The sequence below is a fragment of the Podarcis pityusensis genome (assembly GCF_964106645.2).
Source record: "Podarcis pityusensis genome assembly, chromosome: Z".
Classification (NCBI taxonomy): domain Eukaryota; kingdom Metazoa; phylum Chordata; class Lepidosauria; order Squamata; family Lacertidae; genus Podarcis; species Podarcis pityusensis.
Genome location: NC_138044.1, coordinates 35,733,897 through 35,749,571, shown reverse-complemented (window position 1 = coordinate 35,749,571; position 15,675 = coordinate 35,733,897). Strand labels below are relative to the sequence as shown.

Genomic DNA, 15,675 nt, shown 5'->3' with positions numbered 1-15,675 from the left:
GATGTCCCTATTTTACTGGAGAAATGTTGCAGGGTATGGAGTTATCTGACCCCCAAGCAGTCTGAAGGCAATCCTGTATAAGGAAGGTTTTTTTTAAATGTTTTTATATATGTTGGAAGCTGCCCAGAGCGGCTGGGCCAACCCAGTAAGATTTGTGGGGTATAAATCGTAAAATTATCATTATGGAATGAGACGACCCTATTTTCATCGGAGAAATGTTGGAGGGTATGTGATCATTGTGCATATTGTTTTGGAAACTGTCAATGATATAAGCTCACATTAAAATCCAAACCAAGCTGAATTTCCCATCTGGAATAGAAACCTTATAGTCCTGTTCAAGCTTCATAGAAGGATGTGGAAAAGCACATATTTCCCTCTACTCCTCTGAGACTCTTCCTGCTGTCATGCTAGAGGCCCAGGTCTGGACCAGTTTATCATACCCAGTCTATTTCTACTTCCAGGATCTATTCTACTTCCAGGATATCTACAATTAGGGCAGGGGTGGAAAACCTCAGGCTTGGGGGCCAAAATGTGACCTTCCAAGTCTCTCTATTCAGCCTTCAGGACCTACCCTCCTCCTCAGGCCACACCTCCCCTACCCAGGCTGCATCTCTCACCAGTCCTGCTCTACACCTCCTTGAGTGCTTTGGCCTGAATTGCAGCAATGCCTCTTGTTCTTCCATTTGGAGGATGAAGATATGCAAATGTGAAGGCATGTAGAAAACTTATTTTTGCATGGCAAGAAAGCAAACTACTGTACAAAAGTAAGAGTCACACCTGTTTCAGTTTTTGCCACCTGCAGAAATAAATATGGCCCTCCAGCCATAGCTGTCAACCTTCCCTTTTTTTGCGGGAAATTCCCTTATTCCAGCGCTGCTTCCCAGTGCTATCCCGGATTGTTAGATATCCCGTAGACTGTCCCCGGGACAGGTGAGGCTGCAGATCCGTTACTTTTGAGGCTGCTGACCCCTTATTTTCAAATCTGAAAGTTGACAGCTAGAAAGGTTCCCCAGCCCTGTATTAGGAGGCCTGAGCAAACCAGTTTCCTTTCCTCCCCCCCCTCTTTATTTTAATTCTCTTTCAATTTAATTCCCTTTTATTTTAATGTCCCTTTCAGTTTTTCCTATGTCACATAAAGACACAGGTTCTTGTCAGCCTGTGGCTTTAAAAATATTTTACATTTTGCTTGCAAACATAATTTTGGCTCCCATAAGAATGTAGAAAACACTGCCTTATTTTGAGGTGGCACAGTTTCACTTGACCACCTGAGTTTGCTATTGGCAGGAACAATGTGTAACGGGTGAGTTTTCTGCTAAATGCCAATTACTCACTCATGCTTCACACAGGAGTTGGTAACATAACCGGTTATTAAAAAGGGATATATGCAGCTGTCTGGCAGGGCTCCTAACACAGGCTTATAACATGGGTTCTTCTAGTTCAAGTGATCAGAAGAGAAGAAATGGAGTGTCAATGCTGGTCTTAACTTAAGGAGAAAGTGCAAAGCTCATTCGCTGTGCCAAAATTCAATACAGTGGTACCTCAGGTTACACACGCTTCAGGTTACAGACTCCGCTAACCCAAAAATAATACCTCGGGTTAAGAACTTTGCTTCAGGCTGAGAACAGAAATCGTGCTCCGGCGGCGCGGCAGCAGCAGGAGGCCCCATTAGCTAAAGTGGTGCTTCAGGTTAAGAACAGTTTCAGGTTAAGAACGGACCTCCGGAATGAATTAAGTACTTAACCCGAGGTACCACTGTATGTTTTCTGGGCAAGGAGGAAAAAAGGTCTATTACACTGACAACAAAGTTCCCTCTCAAAATGGCACCAGAATAGATCAAATCATGTAGACTAGGGTTGCCATATTTCAAAAAGTGAAAATCCACAAAAGTTTTTGAGCTTTTCTTTTGGGGCCGGGAGGGGGGGCAAAGTTATTGAGCTTTGGAGGGTGGCCATGACAATTGTTTCAGGCCTCACACATATGGAAACAGCCACATCAACACACACAGATAATACCCTCCATATAATAACAAAATAGCCTGGCCCAAATCCAGTCAAATCCCATTGAAGTCAATTAGTTCTGACTAATTTATGCCCCATTAATTTCAGTGGGACTTTTGCATGTCTGCATTGAATTGGAGTACAGTGAGATGGGTGGAAAGAGGGTGGTTGATATGTACTGGCTCTTTGTTTGACTCTTGTTGTGCCTATCTACAACACAAATGGAGGTACCATATGGAATATGCAGCCCCCCCCCCGTCGCATGAGGGGCATCGCATTAAATAGGCAGTGGGTTCTCATTGGCCAGTGATTCTTGTAACCACCTTGCCACCATACGGTAGGGAACTTGTATTGATATGTTAGTGCCTAATAGTGAGTCAGGCTGTTGGTCTATCTAGCTCAGTATTGTCCACACAGCTCTACAAGTTTTCAGACTGCCCTACCAGAAGATGCTAGAAGCAGAATATGGGAGTTTCTACATCCAAAGCAAATGCTCAATCTCTGAGCTATTGACCTTCCTCAATGTCTGTAATGACTCAGTATTTTGAGTTAATTAACTTCCAATATCCCCTTTATCCAGCCTTGTGATTGGACTAATTATAATTGTATTAGAACTAATGTCTTCCCTATAACTTAGAGATAGGGAACAAGATCTACCCTAGCGGGTCACATTCTGGCATGCACAACTCCATAAGCGATTTTGACAGGCAGGTGGGGTTGGAAGCAGCAGCAGGAATAGATCAGTTTGTGACTTAAGGGTTAGTTTTGTTAATGTTAAAGCCAACCAGCCAAGAGGAAGACTGGTGGGGATGTTGCTTAGCAACCAGTGGCATGAACCTCACATGGTCTGATTGTCTATGTAGGTTTGAGGGACTTTTCTTCTGTGCATTAGTTGAATGCCATCCAGTCAGTCAGTCAGTCATCATTTTTATTCGACCGTCAGTCAGAAAAAAGTACATTTTGTCAATACACAGTTAAAAACATCCAGGAAGATTTTAAAACTTAGCCAACACTAAAATGGGCTAAACAGATAGCCCCATATCAATACAGTCCATTATAGTCTTGCGACGCTTAAAAGCTAAGAAGAGAAATTTGGCCACCAAGGAAGGTATAGCTCTAGTGGTGTTATTCAGCAAGTGTAAAACCTGGTTTTCTCCGGGTAGGAAGCTGAATTGACATAAGAGTGGGTCTATAAAATTTTGTCTAAGCTCTGCATAAGAAGGGCAAGTCAAGAGAATGTGTTCGGTGGACTCAACCACACCCATGGCACAATGACAGGTTCTCTGGGCGTATGGTACTCCTCTGTACCTTCCCCACAATATCGCAGAGTCAAGGACCTTTAATCTAGCCGCTGTAAGAAGTCTACGGTATTCCACGTAGTGGATTTCTGCAAGGTAGGGGGCTGGTATGGTCCGATAAATCTGGTCCCCTAGGAACATCCCTGGTTTTACCTGGGCTATGTCCTCTTGTCTGGCAATGTCACTCAGTCTCCAGGAGATCACAGCTCTAGCTTGATTGTACGTCATGGACTCAAAGTAAAGGAGAGACAATCCGCAGGATTGAACCTCATTGATGACCTCCCTTTCCCACGATGATTGGAAATCGTCCCTCAATATCAAGGGGGCAATACCCACTGGTTTAAAACAAAGCTTGAGCCATAGCCAGAGCTTCGTCTTCAAGGCCACATACCGTAGAGCTTGCCAGCCGACCTCTTATCTCATAACCGCACCCGCTACCGAGGGGGGAATCCTAAGGATGGCTCTAAGGAATCGCGTTTGGATAGAATCCAGTTTCAAAAAATCCCTACGGGAGCCTAAAGAGATGCCCACCAAAAGAAGGGGGAGGACTTTCATTTGAAAGAGTCTCAAAGCTATCTTGATTCTTAGCATATACAGATCTAATCTGGATGGCTGCTTTAGATGCGTTAGTTGTTATATAGTCTCTATGGGCCAGAAAAGACCTATTTGACCGTATTACTTGTCCCAGATATTTAAAGCAGTTAACCTGCTCTAGGGGGATCCCGTTCATCAACCATCGATGGAGTCTCGGTCGGGCAGAGAAGACCATGATCTTGGTCTTAGCATAGTTGGGTTGGAGCTCATGCTGATCACAGTATTCATGTAGAGCTTGCAACATTCTCCTCAGTCCAATAGGGGATCTGGCAAGAAGTGCGGCGTCATCTGCATACAGAAGAACGTTCAGAGATCGGCCTGCTAATTTGGGGGGGTTGAATGCCATCCAGCTATACACTATACTGAGAAATTCTGTAGTGCAGCTGATCTCAGCAGAGTTGCTATAAGTGCTGAGCAGCTGATTTCTAAGTGACTACCCTATGTTCTAATGCAGGTGTAGGAGACCTTAGGCACTGCAGGTGTTGCTGCACTAAAACTCCCACCATCCTTAGCCATTGTCCATGCTTATTGGGGCTGATGGAAGTTATGGTTTAGCAACATCTGGATGGCCAAAGGTTCCAGTCAAAATGTGGAGCCTGCTACCACAGTTATTTGATTGTTTGTTTTATTGACTGCTTACATGCCAAAATCATTTCTAATCATTTCAGAAACATAAAATCAAATATGAAAATGTCCACACATAATTAAGACACACAATAGAACATTTGCTTCAAAACATTAAACATCCACAATTAAAATATAAAACAAATCCTTCAACAATAGTATGATAGTTTGATAATTAATAGTTGTAGCTTCCTAATTTCTTGGGAAAGAAAATGAAATTATTTAATCAGTGTATATGTTGTTGGCTTTGAGTTAAGGAATTTCACTGCATATAATTTATGAATTAATTGAAGGTATTTGTTTTATTAATCATGCTTGGATTTGCCACGTTGATGGATATCGTTTTCCTTCTTTCTCTTCATAAGTATATATAGTGTTGTAAATAAATAAATAAGAATATAAAACAAGTCTGTTTCAAAACTACAACAATGCCATCCCCACATGTGTTTATTCTGCACATAATGTGATATTTAACTACACATTACTGAGAAAAGACACTTTGAAATTAGTGAACATAGGTAAGTTAGGTTACTTGCAATATAGAACTTAGCTGCATGCCACTGAAAGTGAGTGGGTTGCAGTCAACTAAGTTTTACTCAGAGTAAACCCATTGAAATTATTGGACAGGAAAACGTCATGATCATTAATTCCATTGGGTCTATTAAGAGCAAAACTTTGTTGAACACAATTCAGTGTTTAAAAGATGCTTTGGAATTACTAGACTTCCAGACATTCTATATCTGAAGAAAAGAAATAACTATTGGGCTGGATCCAGACTTTGTCATAATTTGAATAGGTACGGCAAAATCAATAGGCTTAATTCCCATTGATTTCACTAGGTCTACTCTGAGTATGATTAAATCTAGATTCACCCCCCCTTTTTAAAAACAAACGAATATGTTGTTATGTGTTTAATTAACATACCTTGATCAGCTTTATAGATCTCAGATAGCATGTGGTTTTTGGCTGGTCAGCTTTGAAAGGTAGTTTTAATGGAAAGGAAGGTGTGCCAGCAGAGTCGCTAAATTAAATTTGGCAGGTGCTCCATTCCATCTAAAGAAGTTTGATTCTTTAGGCAGCCTTATGCTGTCTGTTGTTGAAATTAAATACTAAATGTAAGCCAATACTTGTTTATTTTATGTGAGAGAGGGCAAAGTATTTCATGGCACAGTGACAATGTTTTCAGAGATCTTTGCCAGATCTCTGTATAAACGTAATTAAATGAACTAATTGGTTACCTGAAACTGTTCTTAGAAGAGCTGTACATGCCTGAACAAACAATTATTGTGGCTTTCCTTACACAAGAATGATTCAGAAAAACAATACTAAAAGAAGGAGAGAGATGGGAAGACGCCATCCATCTTTAGAAAGCCCAGCTGTCCCACGTTCTTCCTTCAACTCATTAAATAGATGATAGATAGATAGATAGATAGATAGATAGATAGATAGATGATACAGTGGTGCCCCGCAAGACGAATGCCTCGCAAGACGGAAAACCCGCTAGACGAAAGGGTTTTCCGTTTTTGAGTTGCTTCGCAGGACGAATTTCCCTATGGGCTTGCTTCGCAAGACGAAAATGTCTTGCGAGTCTTGAGATTTTTTTTCCGCTTTCCCCCCCCTTTTTCTAAGCCGCTAAGCCTTTAGTAGCCTTTTAGCGGCTAAGCCGATAAGCCGATAAGCCTTTAATAGCCGCTAAACCGCTAATAGCGCTAATCCGCTAAGCCGCTAATAGGGTTGCTTCGCAAGACGAAAAAACCGCTAGACGAAGACACTCGCGGAACGGATTAATTTCGTCTTGCGAGGCACCACTGTAGATAGATAGATATGCTATGATATTATTAAGAATTTTCATAATACATCACAATAAAAAATGAACCAATCTAAACAAAAATAAAAACAAAAAGGAAAGGAATAATGCAAAGTCCTCTATCACAGGTAGATGTTAACTCTTGTCCCACATAAAAATATGTGAACCCTTCCAGCTTTCACCTGGGAGATTGCTTTGCTTCTCCCAGCATCTCACCCTGGGAGATCTTCCATTCCCTGCCTCTCACACAGAGTCCTTCACCCACAACGATACCTAGCATTCTCTGGGAATTTGGTTCCGTGAGAGGAATGGGGGTCTCCTAACAGTTTTCAGCATATTTAACAAAGCATAGTTCCCATGATTCTTTGGGGAGCCCATTACCATTAAAGTGGTATAATAATGCTTTAAACGTATGGTGTGAATGTGGCCTGTGATTCCATTTGGCCCTTTGTGTACAGATTTTCACTGCCAAGATCAGACTCATCATTTGGCTCACCTTCTGTTTGATGGGCTTTTCATTTCACAGTTATAATTTGTTTTTGTTGTGGGCATTTTTCTTTTATTAATATGTTATTAGTATTTTAATGTATTTTTGTCTCACTTTTATTTAAACGTAAGCTTGCCCAAGCACCTTGTAAGAGGAAAGGTGGATTCTTGCTTCTTAAAAGAACCGTCTACTAAATAAATAATCAATGAATGATGTTTGCATCCTTCATTTTCTATCACGTAAACCAAGTTTCCCAAGATGGGTGAAGTTAGAAGCCAGGATTTTACTTTATTTTCACATCCCTTACCATGAAAGTGGTCTTCAAAATTCTCATTTTAGAGGGGAAACCACTATCAAAGGACAGCAGAGATGGCATTTCTGTTTGCACTTTTTATGTTTGTGACTCACAGGGGACAGTCTACGAGTGCCTGATTTTAGTGTCTACATTCTGAGCATTAGTCAACATGGTACACTTTGTTTTATAAGGCAGTAAAACCTCTCAATTTTAAGATGTCTGCTGTACTTTGTCCATCGACTCTACTGATTTTCACTCCTGAGATTTTTATTGTTCCAGCTGGCATTTTAATTGCAGACAATTGCAGTGTCAATTTTACAAAGACTTGCTAGAGAGAGAGAGAAAGTTAACCGACTGTAATTGATGAACAGCCTTTCCTCACACATGTATTTTAGGCTTAGTCGGCTGCTGTTTTACTCAGAAGGGAAGTGAATGTTAGCCTTGACCTTGGTTTCATAACTTGGACCAACTGTTCCTGTCCTCATGTCCCAGAGCATACACACTTGCTAGAAAGCCAGCTGGGGCAAGATGAATAAAGGGGATCATGACAAGTCTCATAGGATGGAATCACTAGACCCTGGTCTGGTTTTAAACCTAACAAAAAATAATTCCATACTGGGACTTAGAATTTTCTAGCAGATGGTTTAAGCTGGGGATAAAGATGGCAGCAATCCATGATCTTTTGTATCCAAGCACATGGTGCTCAAGAGTATTATTGTTTCTAAACAAGAAAATATCATTTGGTTACTATCACTGATCACTGTTGATAAATCTATTGTTCACAACTGTATCTCTAACTCCTGTTAAAACCAAAGGTTCATTTTCAAATGTGATGCCAGATGTGTATGGAAATGAAACTCACCAGTAGCCTATGTACTGGACTACAACTCCCATCATACCTGAACACTGGTCATTCTGGCTGGGAATTATGAGTTGCAGGCCAACAATATTTGGAGGGCACCATATTAGCTACCCTTGTTTTAGGCCAAATGAGGGGAAATTGTGGATGTCTCCAGATGTTGAAAGACTACAACTCTCATTTCCCCAAACTATTGGCTACATGATCACATGTTCCTTACATGGCCTTCAGTTTGAAAGCAACTATGGTTATCATTCAGCTAGCTTTCATATTGAAATCAAACCTTAGTTTGAAGAAGATTTTGGTGTTCCTTCACAGGTAAACCATTTGAGGACTTCTGGTGGAATTTTCTGAAGAATAACAACATTTAGCAGGGCCTTGCACCTTCTTAAATCTTTGGTTTGGCACCTAGAAACTTGTGTATGTGTGGTAATGTTCTGAGCAGGAAGCCTACTGTTGTTGGGGTAGCACACATGGTATCACACTGGAATGTGGTGTAAGAACAGAAGGATTAGCATCATTCACTTTTGAGCCAGTGCTTAACTCTGGCATCTTTCTCAGTTCAGTGCAACGAGTCTGAACCATCATTTGATTCAGTTCACATTGAAAGGCAAACCTATCTAATTTGCATTTCCCAAAACAATACACAACCCAAAACACAACCATCCTTCAAAATTCACAATGATAGGCGCTGACTTCAAACTCTGCTATTGGGATTGGCCTGCACAGGATTGGTAGTAGCACAGCCGATTCCAGTTGGCTTACCCTCACCACCAATTAGCTGATTGGGGGTGACAGAAAATCTTCCTTGCCAATGCACAATCAGAAGTGGATGTTAAGCCTTCTGACTGCAAACTGGCAACTGAGTATCCACCTGCCCCTCACCTGATTTCACATGTGACTTCAGATGAGGAAAATGATTTGGTGGGGAAAAAGCCACATGAGCCAAATTGGAACCCCTGCTGGGCCAAATTAGACCCCTGGACCAGGGGTTTAAAGCAAAGTGTCTAGCTGAATGAAGGTAGAAGCTTTCAGCACCCTTCATTTTAAATATGACACACTCAGTCTATTGTTGAGCCAGCTGCAAAATTGGGTCCACAACACAAAAGCAAAAAGCCACAGATGTAAGTTGCTTCAGCCAGGCAGCTTCAGAAGGCATCTTAAAGATTGCCAAGTGTGGGGTGAAGGGAGGAGGAAAGCAAGAACCTGCCACCTTCTATTAATTTTCGTTGCAATTCCATCTGTGCATGAAGTAGCCTAATGATCCAAGCAATTGCAGTCACTTGTCAAGGATCTTTTCACTTATTTCCCCGCAAACAAACTTGCTGATGATATTAGTGGGCAGCTGCCAGAATTCATCACGGCACTTAACGCATCCTTGGCAAGAGCTGACAGATGTGAAGACGCCGGGATATTCCACAGTTGGCACACATGACAGCCCAGAGCACAATTCACTTTTCAAAAGTCTATTTAAGTGCAAAAAGAGAGGAAGAGATTGTACTAATCTTCAGAAGGAAGTCTATTGCCTAGGCTTGGAGAGAAACAGAGGGTGTAGTTTAGCATTCTGGCACATGATTTGCAGTAAGTCTGTAAAAATCTGAGGTTCACTTTCCAATTCCATCAGAAGAAAGACCTCAGGAAGCAGAGGTGGGAAAACCCATCTCACTTGATGTCTTGTATATGACAGTAGCAATGTATTATTATGTTAGAGGTTTTATTACAATCAAGCTGTATATAAATTTTGTGAAGTAAATAAAACAAAATAAGGTTTTTCATTACCCCCATTTTATATGAAACTCAGGGTAGTGTCTCTAATGTATTTTGTCACCACAACTCTGGGAGGTAGGTTTGTCCAAGACTGACTGGCACAAGATGAGTTTCAAAGATGGCTAAGTGGGGCTTTGAAATTGAGTCTCTTTCAACCCAGTCAAAAGGGGTGAGTACATTTTTTCAATGCTGAAGAACAGGTCACCTTTACTTATTTGATTTGTACATGGTGCCTCTCCCTGCTATCTTCACAAAAACCCTGTAAGGTAGGCTAGGCCAAGGTCTCTCAAACAACCTTTCTGGCTAAGTGGATATTTGGACCTCTGACCCCCTCCAATTTAGTTCTGTACACTAACTACCATCCCATACTGGCTCTACCTCCCCCTTCCCCAAGGCCCTGAAGCTTCATGGGGAAACAGCAGAAGTGATGTCAGTCCCAAACAGTGTTGTTTTTTCTCACCAGGGATGGGACCAGGGCAACTGCTTCCTGAGGCGGGAAATGTTCATTTCTGCTGGGACAAAGATCCTTAGAGAACCATGGCAGGAAAAGTCTCTCATCTGGGTCCTGAGAACATCACACAACCTCATTTCCATCTACTACCTGAAGGTGAATTTCTGAGCTTTGTGGCAAAGAAGGGGAAGAGCTGCAGTGATGGAGGGCCCTTTGCACCCCCCCTTTTTTTTGCAAGCATACAGATTGAATGAGCACAAAACTTTGGATCTTTGCAAGCATTCAGTTGAAGCTACTCTGAGAATTTAATTAAAGGGAATTTCATAGAAAAACCTTGAATGAGTATATATCAATACTTTTTTTAAGGGTGAACAGCAGGATTCTTGTAAATTGTTCAAAACTGATTTAGTTTTATGCTATAGTTCTATTGCTTGTATACCACAGAAACTTTGTATTTCTAGAGAGGGTCAATAGAGGAGGAGGAGAGTGTGGAGAGTCAGATCTCCGTTTCTCTAGCTGTTGGGAGACTGGCACTACAGGGTCTCATTCAGTAGTGGCCCCCAGGTGAGCAGGTCTTTGTCATCCCAGTGGTACCTAGCCCTTTCATCTGAAAGTACAGGGAGTCCTAACAAAAAGAAAGAGCAAGTGTTCAGGAAATTAAATGGGATCTTAAAAGACCTCTATTAGGCTGAGAAGCGGCTTCACTCAGTACTGTTAGGTTGGATCCACTATGCAGTGTCATAGCTATGACTCCTAATCTGGCTACTATGGAGTCATGTCTGCTGTCCATGTTCCACCCACCCACTTCCCCACATGCCTTCATCTCTCTGCCTGCTACAGTTAAGCACATAGGAAGAGCCCTGTTGCATCAGGCCAAGTGTTCATTTGTCCAGCAACCTCTTCTCGCAGTGGCCAGCCAGATGGTGTTTTGGAGCCTGGAAGGAGGAGCTGAGTGCAGCAGTTTCCCTCCTCTTTCTCTGTTGGGAGCTCCATGCCATTCTCTCTTCACTCACCCCTGTAGGACATATAGATTGGGTTTAGATCTCTCTCCCTGTTCACACCTACCCTCAGGAATATCTGTTCCTTCCACCAGCTATGGAATTTGGCACCAGCCTTGCCCTGTGTTTTTAACAGGGTAAGGCTAGCTGGTCACACCCACACAGCATCACATGGCACTGCCCATCAGGTGAAAAGTTATGGAGAGGCATTGGAAACAAGCAATTACTAAAATCAGGTAAAAGATTGCTTCTGGACCCTAAACTATGTGTTCTATTTTTAATAAAGGGAATGCAGCTCTTATATGTAAACAGTTGCATATCTTATTGTAGCCATTCAATTAGTCATTACTCAGGGCTGGAAAGGCACTTCATGCTGTCCCCTACATAACTGGTTCAATAAAGTCATGGTCATTGTTATTTCAGAGAATTTGGTATGTAATCATATGACTAGCACTGGCACGGATCCTTCTGTTTGGGGTATTTATTAAATGTGCAATGCCTTCTTACTGTCTTTTATTGTCTTTTTCATTGTATAATGTAAGGCTGTTTTCATATCTCATTTATAATTTTATAATTGTATCCATTTCATTCACTTCTGTATTCTTATTTGTCTTTGGACTTTATTATCAAAAGCACTTTGTGTTGGACTTATATTATTTTGTTCTTATTGTTTGCTTTTATCTTTGTATGTTGTGGATAGCAGCTGAAGACACATCTTACTAACTTCTGAGCCACTTAGGAAGTGGTTGAGATAGCTGCAAGGCCTTGCGGGGAGGGCAGTGTCCTAAACACTGTCCACTCATTTTTACTTTTATGTTTTGCAATATTTTCTCTGCCACAAGTATTATAAAGGTAAAGGGACCCCTGACCATTAGGTCCAGTCGTGACCGACTTTGGGGTTGCGGCGCTCATCTCGCTTTATTTGCCGAGGGAGCCGGCGTACAGCTTCCGGGTCATGTGGCCAGCATGACTAAGCCACTTCTGGCGAACCAGAGCAGTGCACGGAAATGCCGTTTACCTTCCTGCCAGAGTGGTACCTATTTATCTACTTGCACTTTGACGTGCTTTCGAACTGCTAGGTTGGCAGGAGCAGGGACTGAGCAACGGGAGCTCACCCCGTCGCGGGGATTCGAACCGCCGACCTTCTGATCGGCAAGTCCTAGGCTCTGTGGTTTAACCCACAGCGCCACCCGCGTCCCTTGCCGCAAGTATTATAGGAACCTAGGAAGTGGGCTTGCACTGACCAGTGATCCATCTAGCTCAGGATTATCTGCACTGATTGGGAGTGGCTCTCCAGATTTCCATGACATGGTATTTCCGAGCCCTATCTAGAGATGCCATGTATTGAACTGGAACCCTCTGCACGCAAAGCAGATCCTCTACCACTGAGCCATGGTCTTTTGCATTAAACTCTATAGCACTACAAAACTGTAAGAGTATACCAGTAATCTACTCATACATAAGCTCAATAACATTCAAAAGGACTTACAATGGAACCTCGGGTTGCGAATGTGATCTGTACGGGAGGCATGTTCGCAACCCACAGCATTTGCAACCCACAGTGCCGCATCTGCGCACACGTGGGTTGTGGTTCGGTGCTTCTGAACATGCACAAAGTGCAATTTAGCGCTTCTGTGCATGCGCGAGTGCCGAAGCCCGGAAGTAACCCGTTCTGGTACTTCCAGGTTCGGCACGGTACGCAACCTGAAAATGCGTAATCTGAAGCGTCTGTAACCCGAGGTACCACTGTACTTCCAGGGAAGTCTGTACAGTACTGCAATGCTAGGCTGCAGTCCTAAGCCTACTTACTAAGGAGTAAACTCCAGGGAACACAGTAGGTGTTACTTCTGAGCAAACCTGCAAATGATTGCACCATAAGTCTCATTAGTATACTGCTGCAGCAGCTTCCTGTGTGAATTATGTAAGTTTTCCACTATGCTTTATTAGACGTAGTTTATTTCCTTTTCAACTTAATAAAAAGCAATTGCATGATTTAAAGCACATACGCACACCAGATTGCCTGTTATTGGAGAAAGATGGATTAATTTGTTCATTTGTCTAGTCATTTGTTTTCATATAAAGCAAAATGACAGGACAACAGCTGGAGATTATTATTATTTTTAATAGCCTTCAGGCTTTTCTTTATTGAATATTTCCAAGTGTAAATCAATCTAACTATTTTAATAATTCCAAGATTCCAAAATATGTAAACTTAAAAATCTACTCCGTTAATTTGTGCAGATTTGCACGTCAAGCAGCACAAAAGGAACCCTTGATATAACCGAGGACTTTATAGGCTTCCATTTGGCACTTCTTAAAAGCTAAATACAGTGTTTTCAGCTTTAGATATCTCTTCCCTTCTATTGCACTCTCCAGCACTAGCTGGATACAATGGAAGTGGCAAAGAGGATTTAATTTTATTACCCAAAATATTTCATCCTCTCTTCCCTAAGTTTATATTACAGTAATGCATTTTGTTATTTACATGCTGCTGCAAAGACAGACAGCCAAATAAGAACTGGAGTCAGAGAGACATTTAGAATACAAATAAAAATTCTTCAATCCTCCCTCCCGCCCCAGCATGATGGCAAAGAAAAGCCAGCAAGATGTTGAAGCCGAGTTTCATCCTTCCTTCCTTAAATTATTTATGGCCTAACTGAAGAAGTATGAAATGCAGGGTGGGGAGAAAAAAATCAAGGAGTAGTTACTGTTGAGAGTTATGCTGTATGGAGACTGGGAAGGAAATCAATGGAGTTTACTTTTTAAAGCAATCATACCAAATTCACAATTTCCGAAACAATATGCAAATTGAAATACAGCCGCTCTTTGAAATTCACGCTTTTCTGAATTTTGCAAGGCAGTTCTCCAGCTAAGTAATGAGTACAAAAGCACACCTACTAGGATAAAGTATGCATAAATAGGCATATGCAGTCAACCCCCCCCCCCAAAAAAAAATGCATGGTGGTTACATCCTACGCCCCTGTGTGTGTAAGTCAAAATTGTGTAAGTGGGGAGCACCCTCTAAACACCCTTTAAATGCCTTCTCCTGCTCTCTCTCTAATCCAGACCAAAAATATGGTATCCAAAAATATCCACAACTAGAATTGAAACTCTGGGGCTGGAAGGAGACTGGAGGATGCATAGGAAAGTGGCATCTGTTGATGTGCCACTGTATGTCTCAGCTGTTGTTAAAGTCTGGCTGTGCCTCCTGTATCTTTGGGGCTTCCTCCACCCTCACCAAAGTTCTCTTTGGGCTCAGGGGAGGGTCTCATTTTGAGGCACAAGGACTCTTCAGCTCTCTCCTGCCATTTCCAGGTTTGAATCAAATTATTTGTTTATTTCCCGGTGCGGCACATGTACACAGTCATGTGCAATATAAAATGGGGAGTGCAATATATAATGGTCTACAAAACTGTGCATATTAGTCAAAATTGGATATTAAAAGGTTCCTCTCAAAGTTCTTTCTTTAAATAAAAAAATGCAAATTGCTGAATTTAAGATTGAAAAAATGAGAAATTGCGAGAACAGAAACCAAGAAACCTAGTGGCAGAGGAAAGGAGTGCTCTTTAGCGGCACGCTCAGTCTGACCAGACACAAAAGAGCCCCGCTAAAAATATGATGCAGTGCCAGTGTCTGCCACATTCTCTTTTATTATAAGCCTCCCGCTGCCGCCACCCCACTGCAGCGCGATTTCTGTTCTCATCCTGAAGCAAAGTTCTTAACCTGAAGCACTATTTCTGGGTTAGCGGTGTCTGTAACCTGAAGCGTATGTAACCCGTGTTACCACTGTACTTCGCTTTTTTGGCCTTCTGACAGAGCCTTCTTGTTATTAGTTCCCCAGTAATGGAATGCCTTCCTTGGTGAGGTGCAATCGATTGCTAACTTTCAGCAAGAATTGTAAAACATTCCTGTTCACCCAGGCATTTGATAGCTGAAAGAAACTGTTTTTTTCCAACTTTGAAATGATTAGCTAAGAGGATATGTAACTGTTTAAAACAGTTTTAGAGCAGAGGTGGCCTTTCAACACAAGAGCCATATTCTATTCTGGGCAACCTTCTGAAGATCATTTTCAGATGTTGAGTGGAGCCATGAGCAAAGTGGGCCCATGAGATCCAAAAGACTGGGGGAACCTGATTTAAAAGAACCATCAGAACTAACATTGTCTAGAACTCTCCCTAGATACTTGCATATCTTTTTTCTTTGAAAGTCTAAGTATTTAGATATAGCTCCATGTCAACTTGCAAGAAGCAAGCTATTGCAGGAGAGAACAAAGCAAATAGACTACAGTGGAGAATAGGCTACAGGAAGGGTTCTCGTGAACTAGGGCTGAATATTTCACATTGGAATTCTCATAAAAAATGCCAAATATGTATAAAAGTCAAGCAAGAGTCTTACGACACAAAGAACAGTACTCAATTCACAAAGTAAATGGTTTTGTTTTTTTGTTTAATGGAAAAGCTTGAATTTTCCTTGCCACAGGCAAAATAAGTGCTTGAAG

General features: G+C 41.7%; 1 long non-coding RNA gene across 2 annotated transcripts in view; it reads left to right on the top strand.

The window, feature by feature from the left end:
- The first annotated feature begins 633 nt into the window (after nt 1-633).
- LOC308468377 overlaps nt 634-15,675 on the top strand; it is a 28,106-nt gene continuing 13,064 nt past the window's right edge. The window contains exons 1-3 of one of the 2 annotated variants that reach the window (XR_013981613.1): nt 634-712; nt 9,804-9,897; nt 10,192-10,335. This is a non-coding gene — a long non-coding RNA (uncharacterized lncRNA). Of the gene's footprint in view, nt 713-9,803; nt 9,898-10,191; nt 10,413-15,675 lie in introns of those variants that run through there. The other variant, XR_013981614.1, reaches the window with a different exon arrangement.